Raw genomic sequence first — 24043 nt, forward strand, 5'->3', positions numbered from 1 at the left:
CTCAGGGAGGCCTGTCAGTCTGACCTGGATGGCCTTGCCTGTCAGTCTGGCCTGGGTGGCCTTTATGACATCACAACGGTGGGTAACCAGTTTTGTTATCAACTGTTGCTGCGTCATTGCAGTGGGTCATATGTTTCAAAAACTGAAATAACTGATAGAGGCTCTATAAGGCAGGCATACATAACAAAAGGATCTCTCAAGCATAAGAAGCAATCTTTGACAGAAAAATAAATATATTGTGGACATAATAGTTTGTCAAAAATAGTGAGGACCAAAATATAGAGAAGGGAAGTGCAAATAGGTAAGTATAGATGTACTATTCTTAACTCACATCTACGTACCTTGAAGATATATAGATATATATATATATATATATATATATATATATATATATATATATATATATATATATATATATATTGTCAAGGTGCATATAGGTGGAGTTATATATCGTAAAACTTTGCTTATCTATAGAAACTTACCATCATGATATTTTTGTTCTCGATATTCTTGACAAGATATTTTGACCCACAAAATTTCTGTTTCTATGTAAAAACACCCCAGCAGGCATACTATATGATAAGCCAGACTTGTGACTAGACTGCACAGAGATTTCACTAGCAATGGCATTGACCATCAAGTTGTGTAGTGCCAATTCATTTTCCTTATCAACTTGTTTGCAACAGTTTCAAGGCTGTTTCAGAGCTTCTCGTTCAAAGTAGTATTTCTGACATTCATCTCTTACATGGACTTTATTGCTTTCTTTTGCTCTCGAGAACATGGCACATTTGGCAGTTGAATGTCAGTAATGCGTACAATGGAACCATGAAAATGATACACATATGTGATCTAAAAACTTGCCAGCTATGCTGATTATTCGTGCATCAAAAATTCAACTAATCATCTTGGATCAGTAAATAATAAGAAAAAATTGCACCTGCATCATTTTGTAGGCGTGCATGAGTAGCGATACATTTGCGATACATTTGCGCACCTGCAAAATGACATGACTACTACGGCTGCATCGTAGCACCAATATGTCCCTCCAGCTCCTCCCGTCCGCCGCTCGTCCGGGTAGGTTGACAGTTGCACCACACAACGAGACGAGGCTATAACTACTGTATTAGCAAGTTATGATTGGAGGAGACTGTTGAAGCTACATACAACCTACATTAAGGTTTCACTAAGAAGAGGTAGGACCCGCAGACTACTGACCCCTTGTGGAGTAGGTAAATGTAACGCCGTCCACTCTGTGTAGATAGTACATTTTAGAAACATTATAGGTCCTGATGAATTGCACTGTATCCTTAAGAACTACTGCATGAAACATGTCAACCAACCACTAATTGACCACTTGGAAGAGTACACTGCCCTGGATCATTGAACCAGGAAGTATACCTCACCATATTGCTTTTACTAAGGTAGACAACCATGCTAATAAACTACATGATGGATTGCCTAACCTTTTTTAATTCTGCACCACTATCACTCACATACATTTACACCCTTTCGCACTAGGCCCTCATACCCACATGCACCAATTGGCAGGGACAAAAGATCTCCGACAAAGAGCCCCATCTGGGTGCCCGTCAGACATTGCACCGCCAGCTTGACGAGGAGCAAAAACCCATATGATGAAGCATGACACCTAGCTTGCTGGGTGTGTGAGGGTTTTAAGTCCCGAAAGGGAGGACCCCCATCCCCTTTCAATCGTTCTTTCTTAGTATGTTACCTGGGTTCTTTTAATTTAGTTCATTCACTCAGAGCACTCCTTCCCCTGGGAACTGCGTACCTTTCTTAGTTGTTACTTTCCCGGGCACGTACGCTGGACCCTCCCGAAATAGCCCTATCCGTCCCTCTTCTTTGATAATAAAATCAACATGTCAATAAGGCGAGACCTGTTGGCTTTGCCAATGCTTGTTCTCTTATCTTGTCTTCTTCGCTCCAGTACATCTTTCTTTTTTGTCCTTTTTTCTTTCTTCTTTCTCCTCATCTTCAGGGTGTCTCTTCCCACACAGGTGTCACATGAAAAGAACAGAACTAGGCATTAAAAAAAGCACAGTGCCGCCGACATGCTTTGGAACATGACACAATACACAATATGCATTTTGGGTATTATAGGAAGTAATAGACAGCTGGAGATAAGGGGCGTAGCTACCTATAATGCAACAGGTGCGGTGGCACCAGGCCCAGGGGTGTGAGGACCCACTTCACCCCCAATTAATTGTTTTTTACTATAAATATAAGGCTATGAGGCAGCTTCCTTACATTAGGGTCTTTGTTTTTGACACTTATAATTATTTATGTGCCTGTTCTCTCTGCACCTCTGCAGACAAATGGTGTAAAAGAAATAAAGTCAGGGAAAACCATAATGGATGAGAAGCCATTCTCAGTGAAAGTGGCCCAAAAGGTGAAAAGATGAGTGAAAGAAAGAGTGTGCAGGGGTGTAGCTTCAATTGGTGCAACAGGTGCAGTGGCACCGGGGCCCAAAGGCCTGAGGGGCCCACTGAACCCTGTTTATTGCTGCATTTTATCATTCAAATAGCAGCCCTGGCCCCTGTTCTTCCTTGCACTAGAGCCCACAATACACTGGTTATGGAGAGTGTGGGAGAGAGTGCTGGAAGGAAGAGTGAATTGAAGAACATAGGAACATTACAAAGAAACTGTGAAAAGAAGGAAGGGCCAAAAGCAATAAAAGATTAATTCAAGGATGAAAGGACTGATGGGTGAAATGTAAAACAACATCGCATGAGTGGGTGGAAGAAAGAACGGCGGGTATAGCTGGCTTAATGTGTGGATGGATAGATGTAATTTTGGAAGAATGGGTGCATCGATAAAAGGAGAGTGACATGATATGTGGATAATAAAGACGGGATTGTATAGATGGGATAAAGATGGATGAACGGCTGGAGGTGTGGGTGGCAGGATAGAAGGATGGATAAAAGAGTTATGATGAAAGGGTGGATCGACAGAACGGTAAAGAAAAGATGGATGGAAGCATGAAGAAATGGATGGATGCATGAAAAGCTTAAAGGATGGATAGGTGGATGGAAGATGGGATGAAAGCACATATTGAGTGGTTAGGGCTTTTTCGCTTCTCTTCCCCGATGGCATACGAAATATGGATCAAAGTGATCCGTGGAATATAGCCTGTGCACTGGGGAGCCATTCTGTACAGAATTTTTGATTTTAGAGCAATGATGTCACACATGTTGAAGAAAGGGAGAGGATGTGGCTTACCGCCACAGTTGCCGACTTTGGAAAACAGGTTCGAGGCCCAGCATCGGCTCAGCATCCTCTGATTCCGGGCACATCACTTTATTTGTCCCGTGCCTTAAAAAACACAGCCCTTGTGTAATGTAACTGGTGCTCATGTAAAGTAATAATTTCGGATCGAGCCCGTGCTGTACAAACCTGCAAAAAAAAAATTGTTCACCTTGAGTGAGAATTGGAGGTATATCTAAAATGGAGGGGGCTTCTTAGCCTCCAGCAGGCGGCGCTAACAAGGTCTGTAATGAGACCTTTGAGTCAGTTGTGCTTCCAGAGGTGTCATAGCTTGGCTCTCCCACTTATTATATGTAACATAACAGGAATGAATGAATGAATAAACATTTCTAAAGCGCGTGGTTACCAGAGACCATCCTAGCGGTAACAGTGGCTCCAACTTACACTACGAGCAGACCAAGGAAAAAGAAAAGTTTTCAGTTGTTTTCAGAAGTTCATATAGTTAGGCTCAAGCTGAATGTGATGAGGGAGATGGTTCCAAAGCTTGGCCATGTTATAGGAAAACAAACGGCCTCCACTTCGTGAGCGTCTAATTTTTGGGATTGCTATCAGACGTTTATTGTCAGATCTCAAAGCCCTATTGGGATGGTAGGATTGGATCATAGAGCGAATCATTGGTGAGCCTTTTCCCGAAAGTGCTTTATGGGCTATGCTCATCACCTTAAACTGGATTCTCTCCTGGATTGGAAGCTAATGCAGGACGGTGAGGGCAGATTTAGCCGAAAGGTGTTTGGGGATGTTCAATAACAGGTGGGCTGCACAATTTTGCACAGTTTATAGTCTTTTAGTCGTGACCTGAGGGGCTCCTAAGTAGACGGCATTGGCAGAGTCCAGCCATGACAGAATTAATGCTTGAACTCACAGCCGTTTGGCTATGAAAGGTAGCAGGGGAAGGATTCTTCTAATCATCCTTAAAAGGCCATAACAGCTGGCAGCGACTTTCCGAGCTTGTTCCTTGAAATCTAAGTTGCAGTCGAGCTAGACACCCAAGCTCTTAATCTGTTTTTTCAGAGCAGGGGAAGGGCCCAAGCAACTGGGCCAAAATAGATCTATGTTTGAGGGGGCGGAGTTAGCCAGGAGCATAAGTTCAGTCTTTACCCCATTCAGTTTTAAATATGAGCTATCCTTCCAACTGGATACTTTTTCAAGGCACAAGGCTAGGCCAGGACCGTAATTGTCCTGTTGATTAAGAGAGACAACCAAATGGGTATCGTCAGCATAAGTGACAATCTGTACCCCGGATGAGCGTACAATTTCTGCCAAGGAGGTCATATAAATATTGTACAAGGTGGGGCCTAGGGAAGAACCCTGGGGAACCCCACATGTCAGGGGCATTTGCTTCGAGATGATTTTGTCTTCAAAGACTGTGAAGGATCTATTTTCTAGGAAGGACTGCAGCCATTTCAACGCAATTCCAGTCACGTCCCTCAGTCTATGGATCATCAGTTGATGGTTCACTGTGTCGAAGGCTGCACTGAGATCTAATAAAATAAGGGCAGCGCAGCCTCCGCCATCAAGGATTTTCCTTGATTCTTCTACTACAGCCAGGAGAGCCGTCTCCGTGCCCTGCTGTGATCTAAATCCTGTCTGCATAGGATGGAGACAGTTATTATTTTCAAGGAAGGCTGATAGACCAGAATTTACATGCTTTTCGGCTATTTTGCTAATTCCAGGGATCAGGGAAATAGGGCTGTAGTTTGCCCATTGCTCTGGGTCCAGGTTAGGTTTTTTCAAGAGTGCCTTGACCCTGGCTTGTTTTTATACAGGGGGCACAATTCCATGGCAGAGGGAAGCATTTGTCAAATCTAGTATGACTTGTGATACAGTCTCAATGATCTGATTTAGAATGGTGGGGGGAGCGGGATCTGTGGGAGAACCAGATTTTAGCTGCCTCAGAATCCCCTGAAGAGACATTAGGTTTAGAAGGGAGAATTCTTCCAACAGGCCCTGTTAGTTTGGGGTTGTAATGTTTGTAAGTAAAACAGTTTGTTGGGCTATGACCTTGAGGAAAGGACATATAGATGTTTTGTATTTTGGCCGAGAAAAATTCAGCTATTTTATTACACCAAAGGTGGATATTATCAGACATAGTGGGGGAACTGGGGGGTGTGAGAAGTGATTTTGCGATATGGAAAATTTCACGGGGGAGTTTGCGGCCAGTGTCATTTTATCTTGATAGTAAAAGGCTTGAGCGGATTTTATTTCTGCTTTGTATAGTTTTATCGCCTCCCTGTATTTAACTTTGTTAATTACTGAGAAGTCCTTCCTCCAGATTCTTTCAATTGTTTTACATGATTGTTTGAGCTCTCGGAGTTAAGGGGAATACCAAGTGTTTATATTAGCTCCTATTTTTGTGTGGGTCTGTTAGACCTGACATCATTGGCTTGAGTCTCTCCTCCATTTTTTCTGTTTGCCTCCACTGTTTTACGATGTTTTGCTGGTATATGCTTTGGGCGCTGTGCCACTGCTGATCAGTGCCACAGCGCAAGTGCTCCCTATGTTAAATTGATGTATCTAGTGTATCCATGTTTGGCCTATTTGGTTTACTGTCAGTCCCTAGTCTAGTGCACCAGAAGTGCCGGGGCTTGTAAATACAAATGCCGCTCGCGGGCTTGCAGCACGTGTTGTGCCACCCACAGGAGCACCCTCGTAAAAGAATGTCTACGGGTCGGTCATTGCGAGACCCACGTGCAGCCTAGTGCTGTCACGCAGGCTGCGCAAGTATACCTACTTGCCAGCCCCTCAAACCTTCCCTTGACTTCATGTTAGTCACCCCTATGGTAGGCCCGCGGGCAGGGTGCATTGTAAGTATAAGGTAGGACACGCCTGACCAAGTTGGCATGTCCTAATAGTGAATTACCGCCATCTTCGTTCTTCACTGTTGCGAGGTAGCCTGCTCTCCATTAGTTAGAATGGGCCGCCGGGATTATTAATGCTATGATCCTAGCTGGCTCGGGGAGCATGGTGCAATGTCGAGTTTGGTATCCCTGAACTCGGGGTTTAATTACGCATCCGTTGGTGTGGATGGTTTTTGGACTCTGGGTTTGAAAATAGCACTTTTAGAAAGTGTCTATTTTCTTGTCTAACCATATCTGGTTTCTGCTGGTCTTGCGTGTGTGTGACAGGAGCTGGGTGGCTCCACCGGTCTGGATGAGTCAGTGTGGGATGAGTGGGACATTTGCGTTGAGAGTAGGGGGAGAGTAGTTGCTGATAGCCTGCCCTGCCTGATACAATGCTGGCTCCACCTCCTGCCAAGCAGCTGATGGCTCTGTGCCTACCATGGACGATCCTAGCCCCACCTCCTGCCAGGAGGCCGATAGCTCTGCTCCTGCCAGTGTCAATGCTGGCTCCACCTCCTGCTGGGCGTCTGAGGACCCAGCCCTGCGCAATGAATAGGCCAGGTGCGTCTGCCTGGCTCCACCCACAACAGACCCAGGATGTTGGGGAATTCCCCTGCATGGACAAAGGGATCAAGAGCCAAAAAGGGGTATAAGAGAAGGACCCCTGAACCAAGAATTTAGATCACTTCTGACAAGGAACCCTGTAACCAAGGACAAGAGGCCTGCTGATCTGAGGACTTGCCTACCCCTTCTGCCAGTGTGCTGTTTGCTGGGGGGAATCCTGCAGTGCTTCTTTATTTTTGCCAAGGAACCAGGAGAGAGGAACTGTGTGTGTACTCTCACGCTTGCTAAGAAAATCTCCAAGGACTGGAAGAGTGCCAGTCTCCTGCTGAAGTCACAGGGCTAAAGGACTTCATCTGCTTAAAGTGCTATTGCTGGAACCTGCGAGTCCAGCACCTCTGAAAGAGCCAGCAAGCTCGACGCCGACGGACGTCGCCGAATCCAGCTCGACACCGTGAGTGACGGCTCAAGTGTCCCGCTTCCTCGACGCCGGCCGCCGGGCCCGATCGACGCCAGCAGCAACGCCAGTGAGTAGTGAGTTCGGCTCCAGCTCCAAGGGACCTCGTGTCTGCACCGCTGCTGATTGCATCGCCCTCGTGCCCTCTCGACGCCGTGAGCACTGCTCACTCTTTGCAACAGCATCATCGACGACGCCGCCTGCTGAGGCCTGATCGACACCGAAGACGCGACGCCGGATTGCTCGACGCCGCTGACCATCGTGTGCTGCATTTTCCAAGGTACTGTGTTGTTGGGGGTCCGTGTGACTCCGGGCTCGACGTAGCGCTCCTCGCGGTCGACGGTGAACCTGTGGATTAACCTTGCCTCGACGTCGTGTAGCCCCCGTGTGGGTTACCCTGTTGCCAAAGAACTGTGTTTCCAGGAAGAAGATTTGCTTTGATACTAAAGACTTTGTGCTAAAGAAGAAACTACCTTGAACTATTTTTCCCTTCCCCGAATATTTATTCCGATTGTGTACAGTTTTGCCGTTATTTGGTCTTGTGCTAAACCTTATATAAAAATACTTATTTTTATAATACTACTGTGTCGTGTCCATTTGTAGTGTATTCACTTTATTACTGTATGTGGTCATAAATGCTTAACGCACAGCCTCCGAGATAAGCCGGTTCTGCTCTGCCAAGCTACCAAGGGGGTGAGCAGGGGATATCAAAGGGTGTGATGCCCTTGCCCTGACTAGAAAAGGTGTGTCCCTATTTGTCAGAAGTGTATACCTCTGCCAACTAGAGACAGCCGGTTCTAACAGGGTCTCTTTTTTTGGAAGCACAATTTTGAGTGCAGACTCAAGTCAATTGTTAAAATTCTCATTATCCCTAATAGGATTAGGGTGAGATGTTGGTATAGTATTTTCTAACTTAGTCCCCCAGGCCTGCACTGAGAGCTTTGACCAAGAACAAACCAGCTTTTTAGTTCTTGTGGCTGGTGTGGTGGAGTCCTGCAAAACCCAAGAGAATGGAAGTAGGTGGTGGTCCGACCAAAGCATTGGAATGGGTTCACCAGCCAGGAGATTATGAATAGTTGAAAATATGGGGTCCAGCAGGTGACCTCTAGAGTGGGTGGAACCACCCACTTTTAGATTAAGTTGAAACGTTGCCAGCCTGTCAATCAGTTCTAGCGTGGATGAAGATTGAGTGTCATCAAAATGCATATTAAAGTCTCCCAATAATGTAAAATTGGGTAAGGGGCTAGCAAGATTAGCGACAATGTCAGGAAGGTCCTTACAAAATTGGCCAAGAGGGCCAGGAGGACGATATACTAAAATCCCTAAGAAGGTACAAGTGTATGAAACACCGATCGCAAAGGCAAGGCTTTCGCAGTCGGGTATAGAATTTGATGTGACGCGGCATTTAAATTCACTTTTATAAATAATAGCGATGCCGCCTCCACGGCCTGAGTTCTGATCAAGCCTCTGTATTACATAGCTAGGGGGAGAGCTTGGACAATGGCATAGTCCGCCTCCTTATTCAGCCATGTTTCTGTAAGGAGCAGTACACTGGGTTTCTCCTCTTCCAAGAGTAAATTAATTTCAATTGAATGCTTAGGGAGAGAGCGGCAATTAAGTAGGAACATTTTGAGCATCTTCTTGCCAGGTGTAACTACAAGTGTTTGAAAGGCAGGACAACATTTAAAGCCGCAATGGGTGCACTGAGAGATAATACTATCAGGCAGCAATGAGTGTATGCACTTACTTCTAAGCCCTCCTTTGTAATGGTTGAGCTGCTCGGCGGTGTAAGCGTACTTTGCACTTGTTAGACCAGAAGGGGCTCCGACTCGTGATCCTCGATGGGCGCGGACGGGCGCAGACGGGCTTGCCTTAGGAGCGCCTTCGGCGCGCCAGTGGTGCGCCCGCTGTTCGTCGCATCATCGGCCTCTTATGAGGCTGAGTGTGCTTGACGGCGACCGAGCCCTAAAACGCTGACCTATCAGTGCAATCGATTCCCCGCCCCCGGAGCTATAACACAGCTCCTAAGTGCAAATTACAAATGGCAGTTCGGTAAAATTAAATTCAAAACATCACAGAACACATTACGGCTAAAAACAAAGCTAAAAACTGTCCTGACAGTCTTGAGCTTAATGCTGCTCCATATTGGTAAAGGGAGCCGCTGCGCTGTCGCGTTATCGGCCTGTTATGAGGCCGAGTGTGCGTGACGGCGACCAAAACCTAGAACTCTGACCTCTCAGTGCAACCGATTCCCCACCCCCTGAAGCTATAACACAGCTCCTAAGTGCAAATTAAAAATGACAGTTCGGTCAAATTAAATTAAAAACATCACGGAACACATTACGGCTAAAAACAGAGCTAAAAACAGTCCTGGCACTCTTGCCCTTAATGCTGCTTGTTATTAGTAAAGGGAGCACAGTTATAGGGGACACAGTTAAGTAGCAGGTTTGGGATTGCTTGCATGTTTTTGACAGTACTGCTTTAGCTTCTTTCCAAACGCATAAAATGCCCTATAAGCTCAGTATAGTTCAGTGGATTTCAGGGCCGGACTGGCCCTACCGGGCATCAGGCATTTCCCCTGGAGGCTGGAAGGGTGGGGGCCGGTTTTGCAGGGGGGGCGGGGTGGTTTTGTTACTGGGAGCTGGTTTTGGAGCGCTGCTCCACTATTGGCCCCATGTAACAAAAGTGTCAAGCAGGCGTTTCCAGCCTCCCAGGGCGCGGCAGTGCTTCCCCACAGGCTGGGTCGAAAAAATTACCAGGGCTGCTTTGGGGCCAGTTCGGCCCTGGATTTGGTTACATGACCGCTGAGCTCTGGAGTGGCATGCATAGTGTTGAAAGACATCTAAAGGCGCATGCATAATCTGGCGTGGAATTAGCTGGAATTGAAACTGGAAAAGTTCATACCAGCCTCAAAATACTCCAAGCGTGTCTGTTTATCACGCAAGCCCTGGAAACCCCGGAGGCTGGGGTGCCGATAGAAGGGGTGGGTGAAAAACAGGTGGGTTTCGCCTCCACAGAAAGATTTAGGGGGAAAAAGCACTTAAATGTTACATTTTTTTCAGAAATGTTCTAATATATTGCTTAAAAAGTTATAGGTTTCACAGGCAGTTCTCAAAGAGCGCTATTCAATCGCCCACGTACTCATGGGTATCCCACAGAACCCAGGAGCAATATTTATCTTTAACTTCAAATCATGTATGTGGTATACGAAACACTTGATTCACAGAAAGCAAATATTTGAGCCACAGAAGAAACCACATATAGAGAAAATAACAGGGGAAATAACAGAATATTTAAAGAACGGTACAAGTTGAAGATCTAGCTAAATGTCTGTTCCAGAAAATACATCACTATAAGAAATACAAAATTATAGTTTTCTACCTCGCAGTCTTAGACCGGGGTACTTCTCATATATGTCTTTTTGGGGGGCATTTTAGAAGTTTTGGTGAACGTCAAATATTACACACAAATGCATCACAATCTCCATAATTCTAAAGAAGGTTACATTCACTGATGCTTTAAGAATAAAATTAATAAATCGCCAAGCTTTCGTGAAACAGCACAGTAAGACGTGAAATTGTGTCAATATAAAAAAGCTCAATGGCTGCACCACATCAAACAAACTTTGAAATACATTTGACTCCTAAATCTTTGGAACAGACCGAGTTTTATGAACAAATCCAGTATTTTAACAACTAAAAGACGTTATTGGGAGAACATACCTTTATTATGTTACAAAACTGCTGGAAAACAAAGGTTGATATCGTCCTATTCATAAATTAAGTCTTCCAGAAAATGAATTATAGTGGAACCATCAGATGATAATAAAGGTTTCTGTCAGTTTCTGGATATTGTTGTTTTATTTGAGTTTTTGATTTGATGTACAGTAAAAGGTCAAATACCTTGAAATGTAAGTTACTAGGCCCATACTTAAAGGAGCCTAAAGTGATGTTAACTTACCAAGGGAGATAACAGACCAGGTTTTTGACAGGGGCTACAAGAGGCAAAACACTGTTCAGTGTAGGTGTTAGGAATTTGTTACAAGAAAACACACTACAAAACTTTCAAAAAGGATTTAGCTCTCCAGGAGTTTGCAGCAGAAAAATTATAATAACCAGCCAGTTAATGAATGCTGGTGTTGCAAGTTATGTTTCCGGCTTTGGGGTTGGTTGAGAGGGAGAGTTATGGAAAAGTCCTGATTGAGGCCAGCATTTTGCTATCTCTTGTTTCCATTGGTGTCACTAATAATAACATGTAGTCAAATCATTTGAGGCATCCTCGTTCTGTTATACTCTAGTAGCTGTGACGATGCAGTGCCTGACCCAGGTGATCAGTTTCAGCATGGCTGACCAGACCTTTGTTGAATGTCCCATTAGAACACATTCTTGATTGGTTCCTTTATCTCTGAAGTAAAATGTTAACAAAAGGAAATGACAAATATTTTACATATGTGTGTGCATTGTATTCTATAGTGCACACCTAGTCAAAAGGCAGCTGAGGATTGTAGCGGGTCAAAGACAAGCATAAAGTCAACGAGTGATAGGAAAGGTGGCTGCGCTATAGATGGTAAATGCATTGTGATGAACTGTTCTTTAAAGAAGTGTGTCTTTAACCCTTTTTTCTCAATTGGAGCAGTGTTGAGACAGTCCTGGTGGATATGGGAATGGTTTTCCAAACCCTGGGTGCATAGATGGAAAAGGCCTGCAGCCTTATTTTTTTCTTTTTTACACGTCTTAATCTGCAGTCTGATGGTGTCCTGGCAGTGGATCTGCAGAGGACGGCCAGGGATGGTGAGCTTGTCTGCAAGATGATTGGGGGTGATCGTTGTGATGGCTTTGGAAATGATACCGCTGATTTTAAATGTTGTGGGGGCAGTAAGAGAGGGCCAATGGAGTTCTATAAGGATGGGATTGATTTGATCATATTTCTTCAGGCCCTTGATGATAAATTTATGGTGTGCAGGATGCAAGTGTGAAGTCTGGGAGGCCATGGAGAAGGGTCTTGCTACCACCCAGATGCAAAAGTATGAGGCCTTAAACAGCAGTCCTGAAATTGTTTTCAAGAAGATACAGGTTCACTATCTTTAGAAGATAGAGCTGGTGCCAGCCTGTCTTTTATTTTTGTATCAATGTGTTCCTTGAGGGTGTTGTTGATGTCCAGGGTGAATCCAAGTGACTTGGCCTTTGGTGAAAGTTGGGGTGTGAAGCCGTCAAGGTCCATTTCATTGGGCCATGTTTTTACTGTTCCTTGTTCTTGGCAAAAGAAAGGAACTCTCTTGTGGTGGGTTTGAGTTTCAGAGAGGTGTAGGTCATCCACATCTGGATGATGTGCTAGCAGTATTTGACGCATTGCATGTCTAAAACAGACTTTCAAGTAGAACTGTGTATCATTGGCATATTAGTGAATCTTGATGCTGTTGTCTGTAAATATTGCATCAAGCAGTGTTATGTAGAGGTTGACATTGACAGAAAGCAATCTAGAACCCTGAGGAAAGGCAATGAGAATACTAGGAAGGGCGGTGGATGTAGCCACATTTCTGTGATGGAGCTAATGTCCGGGTTGAGGGAGGACAGAAGGTCCCATAGTTCGAGAGCGTGTTTGGGTATTGTTCTGGTGTTACAGTATAAATCTCTGATTGTTGTAGATTTATCGTATCGGGTGGAGTGAGACCCTGTGAATTCTGGTGGTATACACTTCTCCAACTCCAACCTGTTATCAGAAGACTTTTTCACCCCCACAGTACTCTCATACTCATTACAGTCCCATCCTGTGCAAGAGAAGTCACAACTAGGGCAGGAGAGCTTGTTAGGTGGGTATAAATTAATGCAAGGTGTAGTTCAAACCTTCCCATATGGGACCTGCATCTAATCAAACATAATTCCTCCCCGCCCTTGTACAGCCTATGTCACATGATGGGATTGCAGAAAAATAGTCTCCTACTGTTTCACTTTCTATTTGCCAGTAAGAGAATGAGATGGCGTCTAGTCCGTTATGGCTTTGTGATCTCAGCCCTCCGAATCAACTTAGCTCAAGTCTTGCTTCACAGGACAGGAGAAAACTTTAAAGAGAATGTTTGTTTTCATGTCAGCAGGAGCATCTCAAGGTACAGGTGCTGGTGCTGGCCATTGAATAGTACAGTGTGCTTCTTCTCTGGTTTAACCGCATTACTAAAAATAAAAAAATAAAGCATTGGCAAAAGCTAAGAGGACTCACTATTTTTAAAGAAGCAATGGCATTCAGTTTTTCATGCCCATCAAAAGCTGAAATTGGCACTTTCCTGATGCAGGTTGCAGTCCTGTAGACTGTTACTAGAAGTCCCTCGAGTCACACACTAGTACAGCCTGCAGTACGTAAAGCCCGCACTAGAGATACCATAGGCATAACTTGCCTATTTTTTTACTAAATTGGCAGATCATGGCAGGTGTAAGATACATGCATTGCAGAGGTGGGTTAGGTATGGTGCCTACGGTTGGCTGGGTTTTGTTGGTAGGCTAGTTATGGAATGCAGGCTATTTATGGTAGATAGGTATGGCTGCATAGGATAGGAATGGTAGTTATGATACAGTAATTATTATAGGTAGGTATGAAATGGAAGGTTGGATATGATAGGTAGGTACGTATAGTAGGAACATATTGTAGGTAGGTTTGGTAGGTGGGTATGATTGAAAGGTATGGTAGGTTAGATATGGATAGCAGGTATATAGGTACTCAGGGAAGAGGATGTGGCCTAATTGCTAGGGTGGTCGACCTCAAATCTGGGGAACCGGGTTCAAGTCTCGGCAATGACGCTCAACATCCTGTGATTCTGAGCAAAACACTTAATCTTCCTGTGCCTACCAAAAATAAATGTGTCCGTCTGTAACGCAACTGGTGCTCATGTAAAGTGCTCCGATACCCGATACCTTCAGGTCGAGTTTGTGCTATATAAAACTCCAGGGTTGGAATAGTAGGCATGGTGAATAGGTTTGATAAGTATGGCAGGTAAGTACTCCAAGAAGGTGTGGTAGATTTCATAGTTTAGGTAAGGAGGTAGGTACAGCAGGTAGGTAGATATGGTAATGTATCTGTGGTTGGTATTGTAGGTCACGTATGGCAGATCGGTTTTGGAGGCAGGTAAGGAAGCTTACGCACGGTAGATACTGTTGGTAAGTAGGGTAGTTTAGTTATAGTAGGATAGGTCTGTAGGATATATTAACATTTGCATCTGAAATTTAAAAGTTTGTGCTATGAAAACAATCTCTAGGCTTCTTGCTGGCAGCTGATAGCATTGTTCTCTAGAAGCACAAACACACACTGCTAGATCGGATTGCCAAAAATCAAGCACACTTTCTTCTTACAGATGTTTTTTATGTGTGTAGGTATTTTTCCTTCTTCTTCTCATTATTATTATTGTTGACGTTGTTGTTACTATTATTATTATTTTAAAAGTGCCTCTTGGCTGATCATATTACATGAGCAGAAAGAACAGTGTTAATTATAAAATTGAGACAGAAGATGACGTTTTCGTAGTAAGCGATGAACTTAGAAGTCCTAAGCAGTAAAATATGACACAGTTGATACTTTTTACAATGGACTGGTGTTTTAGTTATTCTTTAACCCCTTCACTGCGGCGGCTATTCGGCCGCAGTGCTAAGGGGGCGGGGCGGAAGAGCGGCGGGCGCATGCTGGTGACGGAACCGCTCCGTCACCAGCCGCGGTTGCGCTGTGCTTATGACGGAGCGGTTCCGTCACGGCCCCGCCCGCTCAATAGAACGTTCAGCACAGGCGCAGAATCCGCGCCGCGCAGGTGTTCCGAGCGGGCCGTGACGGAACTGCTCCGTCATCAGCACAGCGCGACCGCGGCTGATGACGGAGTGGTTCCGTCACCAGCAGGGGAGGGGTTAAGAAAGCCTGCCCGCACATCTTTACTTAGTGAAGAGAAGTAGATGTAAGTCCTAAAACATGTTACCATGACAGCAAACTAAAACAAATAAAAGCGCAAAGGTGATCAGTGAATGTCGGTGTGACTTTATTTTTTGACAGGCTTAGGCACCCAAACATGAAACAGTAAAGACATGTCACAAATGAAAGTGTCAATGTTCCTTCAAAGTAAAACTGGGTACCAATTCATGTTGCATCTGCAGTGTAACAAAAGGACATCTTGATTCAATCTAAAAGTGTAATAGGAACACAAATGGGACAATGTAATCATCCTCAGAATGCCTACACCTTGACGGACAACCTATACGAGCAGTGGCAAACCACGAAAAACACATGAAAGCCAATGGTTAATGATGGGCGATATCTCTCACTCTCTCTCTCCCTCCCTCCTTCCCTCCCTCCCTCACCTGGGGGACATGTTATTGACTGCGGAGTGTACTCATACTTTTTATATTTCAAATGGTTTCCACGCTCATATATTTGCGATTTGAAGTACAGAGAGATCCTGCACATTCCCCTATTTACATGATTTAGAATCCAGGGCTGCAGGTTCAAAGATCAAAATGAGAAACTGTGGCTATGCTAAGAATAAAAGCTGTTTTGGGAATGGGAATGCATTTATGAGAAACTGGCACACTACCAGATTACAAGTTTCCTTCTCCTACAAAAGGAAAATGTACCTTCCAGCGTTCGGCAGGAGGGACTCTCGAGAAGAAATATTAGAAGGACATCTCCACATATTCCCAAGTCTAAAAGCCAGGGCAGTCTAAGTAAAATAGGATGGGTGGAAGGTAAGATAAGGTTTGAGAACTAAGCATACTTATATTTTCCCCTATAAAAACATAAAAATACAAAGAGGGATATGTGCCCTTTTGTCTCTCCTATTACAATATTTTTCTACATCCTGAAAAAGAGACGAGAGAGTGAAATCAATCAATCAGTCAATCAATTAAGACATTTGTAGAGCGCACTACTTACCCGTGAGGGTCTCAAGGCACTAAGGGGTGGGGAATCTGCCACTGTTCGAAAAGCCAGGTCTTGAGGAGTCTTCTGAAGGTCAGTAAGTGACCATTTGTGTTTTTACCCTTCTCCAGTGCCCATCACAGCATTTTTATTCTGCCATTCTGTGTCTAATGCTTCAAGTAGCTAATCAAAAAATAAAAATCAACAAATGCAGCCCTCTTTTTTCAGGGCTGAAAAGTATGAAGCAAGTTTTAAAATATGAAAGGTTTCACTGCATCCTCTGTTTACAGAGTCATCAGGGCTCAATGCCTGGTAATATTTCTCTGTGTTTTTCACTGCCCTAAGGTGGGTGGTGAAGGAAGGGTTAGTCTAAAAAAGCCCTTCTGTCAATCACAGGCACATACGTCTGTGGTTTGAGTATTGCTAGTCTAAGGTGAAACCCAACTTACCCGACTTAACGCCTGATTCACAAGGGGCATCCACACTCATCGCTGAGGCCCCAAGGCAGGAACTGGCCATCAGGGCCGGACTGGCCGTAGCTGGCACCGGGTAATCCCCCGGTGCACCACACGGGTGGGGGCCGGTTTTGGGCCCCTGGGGGCCGATTTTGTTACAGGGCCCTTTTTTGAAGCATTACTGCATAATCGGCCCGGTAACAAAATCGGCCGAAAACCGGCCGGGAGCCTGGAAGGGTGGGAGGCTAGTTTAAATACTGGGGGCCGGTTTTGAAGCAGTGCTGCAATATCGACCCCCAGTAACAGAATCAGCAGGACTGTCCAGCATAACAGCTCACTTTTCACTCTCACTGCAGAGTTCCTTGTATACTCAGCAGTTTTCAGGCAACAATAAAAGGGTCAAGATTGATATATCTGGTGGTTTATCTTCCTGCAGGGGAGAGATCGGCGTTTTAGCTATTGGTAGTTTTGACTCCTCTTATGTAGTGCAGAGGGTTAATATGGCTGCTGCAAAGGACGTGTACCATACAGATCACCAAACTGTATTTAATGTGCATATCTCAGTGGGTTACTGGCTTTGTCACAGATCCTTCAGTTACTTGCAATTTATAACTTACAATCATAATAAATCTAGCATGGTGAGCTATGACGTGCTATCAAAGACCCGTATGCAAAATGCATGGGACAAGTTCAAAGGTTTTTATTTTCCCCAGTCTACCATTATCCTAATGTTGGTAAAATGGGTTTGTTTGGGTAGAAATACATTTTCATTAGTAAATCCAACCACTGTGTTATGTTTTGAATCCTGAGTTTGTGCATCTCCAGACCAATTACTCTTAGAAAATGCTTACCAGTATGGATGACATGTAAATCCTACACCTGTATTCCCTTTTGTCTTATGTAACATTTTCTAAATACTGTTCTGCACATGTATGATTCACTGTCTCTGTATGTGTGCATGATGCAAAGTGCTCTGACTCCCTACACTAGTATGAGAGGTGCTATAAAACAAATGAAATACATGTTAGAGGGGCTATGGAGAGATGAAGGGCACTATTGGAGGGTGATAGGGCATGATTGAAGGGGCCTAGCAAGGTTGTCGTACCCTGGTGCACTGTAAGGTCATCATTTACTGTGCACTGAAAGCTAATACAAGTCAATATCGAATGAAAATGTGTTGTAGAATGTACAATTTTTCTAATTTTGTTTCCAAAATGTTCTTGGGGAGAGACCCCACCCCCAATCCCCATGTATAGTGGCCAGGCTCGTTTGCTGTGCTCGCTACGCATTGTACTGGGGCTGGCCTGACAAAATTTGCCAGTGCTGCTTTGGGTTCCCAGTTCAGCCCTGGGAGGCCCGGTAGACATAGGGGAATCCCCGCACTCGGGTGGAATCTCTATAATGAGATTTCTTATTGCGGAGATTCCGCCCGAGTGTGCTGACTCCTCCGTGCCTGCAGGGCCGCCGCCACGAATCACTAACTCCCCACCTGAAGATAGACCACTTCTAATACTGACCCAAAACTACTCGCTAAAGGTTCCCACTAGGATTGCCACCTTTCAAAAAGAATAATACTGGCCATTTGTTCATGTTTTAAGAGCCCAGACGTGATACTTAAATAGAGTTTCATATAAAATACTCTGTATTAATTTGTGACGTGACTTTTCCATTTTTGTTTACTTTGGTTATCAGTCTGGGATCATTAAGGCAGATTTAAAGGTTTAAAGAGGCTTTCTTATGAAATTTGCTGTTTGAAATATGTACTGATGGGTGGTAAATTCATGGCTTAGGTGATTGTCATAATTTTGTAACCTGGCCAGGACAATAATATACCAGTCATGCAGGTAGAAAACCGTACACGTGGCCGCCCTACCATTGGGCAGCACGAGATAGAGGCGTGGAAGTAAATTGTCCAAATCTCATGTTCAACTCTTAAAAATAAATATGCAAGGTGACGTATAGGTTTCGATATGTACACCGTTGGTACAGCACGCACAAATTGGTTGTGTCTTGACCAATATTACGATTCATTTCAACCATCTTGATGATATTTATTTTCACTATGTCTGAGAGCTAAGCAGGTGAGCAGAACTTGCTGGGATTCGTATCTGTGAACTCCATGCACATAGTTAGGGCCACTGAAATTAAGTGATTATGTGGCCCTGGTGTGTTCCGCATAATTATGGATTTCCAACATAATCCATCTGCTGCATACACATTTTTTTTTCAAGCTCGAATAGATCAAAAGTTATGAAAAACTTGGCAACATGTTCCCGCACAGTGGAAAGCTATTCTCAAAAGTTGACTGGTGGTCATCTTTCAGTTGTTAATTGCTGCATTTATTTGTTAAACTAGTACTAAAGAGGTGATTTTTTTGCCTAGTTTTACCAACATTGATGCTCTGTTGACTTTTAACTTCACTGAGAAACAGGCGTGTTTTTACGTTTGATTTTCATGCACAGATTGATAGTTTCTATTTTTTTAATTTTTTCCAGGCAGTGAAAGTAAAGGAGAAGGAAAAACCTCCGAAATCCCAGGCTCCCCCTCCAGTCCAGCAGCCCCTGTCAGCAGAGGAAGCCAGCAACGCCGAGCGGGCGGTAGGAATGGGCTACTTCCTTTTACCCACTCTGGGCCAGGAGGGGGCGGGCTTTTGGGCCGGAAGAGGCAACAGATGGCGGGAAACTGATCAGCGAGAGGCTGCAGGCGAGGCATTCCGGCCGGCAGGGCTTCCTGAGCGTAATCAGGGGCGGAAATTGACTTGGCCGAGGGAGCAGGGCTGGGAATATTGTTGTTCATTTTTGACCATCAAATGTCACCAGAGTCATGCTGGCCTTAGGGGAATGGGACATTTTTTTACAAGCTGGAGCTGCTGGGGCTGAGTCAGTTGTATGCCAGGCAGTGTCTGACGTGTTCTGCCATTGCCTTTTAGATGCCTGGAGTACCAGGAGATTTGTCATATTTCCTGTACACCAATCGCCTTTAAGTGTCAAAATATTACAGACAATGAGAGTTTCTGTCTGAGAAAGTGGATGCCACGAAACAGTGCAATCGCCAGAAAATGTGAGCTTAAATGTCCCTTGGCCCCATGTCATGCGGATGAGTTTTAGTCGGGACTGCTTTCTCAACCAGTAGCAATATGAGCGGCAGAGCTTACAGGCTTATAGTTTAAGATCAGAAAATTGAAACAGCAAGTTCCAGAACACTTTGGGCTGGTAGCTGAGAGACTAAGGCTGGCTAAAAGTCGCCATCTTGACATTGGACCTTTTGACTTCTATGTGTGAGTCTCCAATCCCAGAGTGCTTCCCAGTTCCATGCTGAGTAACTCAACCAATCCAGGATTTATTCTTCGCCTTCTGTAATTTGTAGACCTGCTGATCCTGATACAGGAGCCGGAGTACAATTCCCAGAACGCAAAGACGAATCTTAGAAAGCTTGGCAAGGATGAGCTACTCACACGTGGACCTGGGAAACCCGAAGCTCAGTGAATCAGGAATGCCATTGATATCAAATCCAGGAAAAAGGATATATTTCCTGTGAAAATGTAGACATTTTATCACACAGATCAGATGCTCCCGCTCTTGTGGGATTTAACCCAAGAATCAAGAAACAGCCAGAAGCCGTGTGTATGCTACCCAAGGAGCTTCATAGCCAAATAGCAGAGCCAAATAGCAGAATGAGATGGTGTTTGTCTGGTTTTGTCAGGGTTTACCAGCGCTTTGAGGTTCACAAACTCCGAGGTAACTTGCAATATCCTATTTACGAGCAGTATTTAACCTCATGGCTGCTTCTGACGGCCAACGGCCGTCCCGTGGACTACCTTTGTAGTGCTGCGCCCGTCCGTTGGCCGTCGTGGCCCCGCCTGCTCAATAGAACGTTCCGCACTGGCGCGGAACGTTCGGAGCAGTTAAGGGGTTAAAACCTTAAAATAAATAAAGTGGTACATAATGTTTCGCCGTTTAGAATGTGTAGGCAGGATAAAGGTAGATTCTTGTTTCCTGCAGGGGAATGACTATCACCAGTGCAGAAGGTAGGGGATGCCAGCAAAAGCATCCCAAAATATGGGATGGTTGGAATTCATAAAGAGGCAGTGGGTAATCCAGGCAATTCTTCCTACAATGGGACACATTTCTCCAGTGGAGCACCAATTCCTATTTCCATCTTTGGTGCTGCTGATGATATGAAATATTTTGAACTAATGTATAGGACTTACAAGTGTGCAATCCGAGCTTCCTTTTGGTGTACTACTGGTGTATTGCTTGTCTTGTTGATGGCAGATTGTCACTTTGTATATCCAGAACTACCAATAAAATTGTTTCTTAATAACAATAATAGTAATAATAGTAAATAGTACAGCAGAAGCTGTGGCACTGAGGCCAAGGAGCATGAGGAGCCCATTAAAACCCAAATATGTCTGTTTTTACTACCTAACCAGGGATTTGGCCTGTTCATTGCATAAGTGCCCATGGCATTCTTTCTACGCCACTGCTCATGGGCATTGAACCTCAGCAGTGCTATATATAGCTGACGACAACAGAATAGCTATGTCATTTTCTATGTCTTTTTTGAGCTTTTAACGGATTTGGCCACCAGATATAAGTCCCTTTTGGTGGTTGGCGATTTCAATTACCACTGGGACAAGGTACCCAGAGGTCCCACGGAGACTGAGTTTGAGGCTAATCTCTCGCTGCTTAATCTGCAACAGCTAGTGGTGGGTCCTTCTCACATGAAAGGCCATACACTGGACCTTGTTTGGTCTTCTTTACCTAACATTGAAATCACAGAGACAAGGCCATGCATCTGGTCTGATTATTTTATGATAAAGTGCTGGGTTCCAGGCGACCCTGTGAGGGCTGCCCCTAACAAGTCACGGAGAAAAATTAGATCCTAGAGTAAGATGGAAGCAAACCTCCTAATTTCAACGCTGCTCTCCTTCACCCCCCGCCCCAATATGAATGGTATAGATCTGGACCATGATGTTAGGATCTTAAATACCTGGATACTCGCCGCCCTGGACAAACTTGTCCCTGAGCAGTTGGAGAGCACTAGAAACAAAGGGAGAGGAGCGCCTTGGTTTGACGCCTCCCTGAAACAAAAGAAGCACGCCCTTCGTAAGGCAGAGAGAAGGTGGAGACTCCATTATAGCCAATCAGACGCCGAAACTTTCAAAACCCTGCTCTCAAAATACAAGGCAGACATCTTGGAAAGAAAGGCTGCTTTCTATGAGGGAAGAATTAGAGAGGCTACTAACATACAGCGAGAGACATTTACCATTCTAAGGGAACTTACACAACGTGAAGGGAAAATCTCAGTGGGCGACCAACCTGACAGTGACTCCTTTCAATCCTTCTTCCTCCGGAAGGTACAGGACATCATTACTGACATCAATGCACAGCCAGTCACAACCATGCTGCCTAGCCAGAATGTTCAGGTGCCATCCATGACTTTGGATAGCTTCCCTCCCATTAACCACAAGTGCCTAGCGCAACTGGTCGGTCAAACTAAATCAGGCTCTAGCATAGATCCATGTCCCCCCAAAATCTTTAAAATGGCTCTGCCAGGCATTCAGCCCCAGGTACTGAGTCTACTGAATAACTCACTCAATTCAGGCTATCTGCCGACTCAGATGAAAGAAGCCAGGGTCTCCCCACTTCTGAAGAAAGCAGGAACGGACACGACAGCCTTAAAAAATTACAGGCCCATTTCGCAGCTGCCTTTTCTAAGCAAGATCCTAGAAAAGCATGTTTTCAGCACTCTAGCCCGCCATCTGGAAGAACACCATCTCCTTCACACCAGGTAGGCTGGGTTCCGGCCCCAACATAGCAAGAATTAGTCATGGCCTCGGTCGCCGATGAGTTGAGAGTCAGGGCAGATAACAAACAGCCCTGTGCCTTGATTCTATTAGACTTATCGGCGGCTTTCGACGCGGTCAGCCACACCATCTTGCTGGGGATCACAGGCCAGGTGCTAAAGTGGCTAGAATCCTTCCTGTCAGGTCGAACCCAGAGAGTGCAGCTAGGAGACCAACTGTCTGAGATCTGCGACGTAACCTGGGGAGTGCCCCAGGGGTCGGCGCTATCCCCCCTGCTTTTTAATATCTATCTACAACCACTGGTGGAAGAGCTTATGCATATGAACTGCGAAATCTTTAATTACGCAGATGATACTCAGCTCTAAGTCCGGCTGGATAACACCAAAGCCCAGGAATCAGTGAGGAACCTGCTCTCATTCACAGTCAACTGGATGACTAACAATCTGTTGAAAGTGAATGCTGACAAGACGGAGGTGCTGGTGATTAGCAACATAGAGGATCCTTGAGTGACCTGTACTGACCCCCGAGCTAGGAACCACTCCGTCTCCTGGCTCTGTGGTAAAAAGCTTGGGGTTAAGTATCGATTCAGACCTCTCAATGGCCCCTCAAGTTTCTGCTGTGGTCGGATCCTGCATAGGTGTGCTGAAGCAACTGCGAAAGCTAGTCCCCATCCTATCTGCCTCCACCCTGCAATCAATCGTATCCGCCACAGTCATTTCGAGACTTGATTATGGCAATGCCTTATACCTAGGCCTACCACAGAAGCTGTTGAGGAAGCTGCAGGTAATACAAAACGATGCAGCCAGGCTGATCCATTCTTTGCCTAGAAACTCGCACATAACCCCACTGCTTCATAAGCTGCACTGGCTCCCAGTGAAATTCCGAGTGCAGTTCAAATGTCTCTGTGTGGCCCATAAGGCACTCTTTAGGAAAGCCCCAGAGTACATTGAGCAACGTCTAAAGAGGTACATTCCCGGGAGGCCATTGCGCTCAGGAACAACCTCCAACCTGTTTCAACCTAGGTTCAAATTAAAGACCAAAGGAGGCAGGGCCTTGTCTGTGCTCCTTCCACAACTGTGGAACGAGCTCCCACCTACCTTGAAAGAGGAATCACAGCTTCTACCTTTCAGAAAGAAACTAAAAACTTATCTTTTCAGAAAAGCCTTCATGACATCATAGGAGGTGAAACAACTGAGGTTCTAGGGTCATTATGTGTTATATTCTTTCTGGTAAGCGCTTAGAGACCGGCGGTGATAGGCGCTATACAAGTAATCCCTAACATAACATAACATAACATTACAGATGACAGTAAGAAATTGGGTTAATAGTTGGGGTGGGTAACTCTCCACTCATGGAATATCACCCCTTAAAGTCACTAGATTAACCTGAGCATGTGTCAGTTACATCAACCTGGTTCGTCTCGGTCAAAGATTACTTTCCGATTTAGTTTTTTAAGTCCCAATCCACGGCAGGAGAGTACTTCTTAAGCGCCTAAGGACCTGAAGTGAGGCAATTAGAGACTCACCCAGCAGGGCGAGGCCAACATCAGGGTCCTGTCCAGGTCCAGTTGCCACTGGTCAGCTGGGTACTTCCAGGAAAAGGCCTCTTGCAGCTTGTCTCCCAGTAACCATAGAGGAGGTTACATCAATTGACCCTTGGGGTTCACTTTTTTTCCTTGGTACAAGAGGGAGCAGGTCTAGTCCTTCAGGGATCCTCTCAAATTACAGAAGGTAGGCCCAGTCCTCCTCTGATC

The 24043-nt window shown here is 44.9% G+C and overlaps 1 protein-coding gene across 1 annotated transcript in view; it reads left to right on the forward strand.

Moving 5' to 3' along the window:
- PRX (periaxin) overlaps positions 1 to 24043 on the forward strand; it is a 290364-nt gene that overhangs the window by 198192 nt on the left and 68129 nt on the right. The window contains exon 3 of the mRNA XM_086938249.1: positions 18977 to 19078. The gene's annotated coding sequence lies outside the window, so the exon portion shown is untranslated. The remainder of the gene's footprint in view (positions 1 to 18976; positions 19079 to 24043) is intronic.

This window comes from Lissotriton vulgaris, chromosome 9 (genome assembly GCF_964263255.1).
Source record: "Lissotriton vulgaris chromosome 9, aLisVul1.2, whole genome shotgun sequence".
Lineage (NCBI taxonomy): Eukaryota > Metazoa > Chordata > Amphibia > Caudata > Salamandridae > Lissotriton > Lissotriton vulgaris.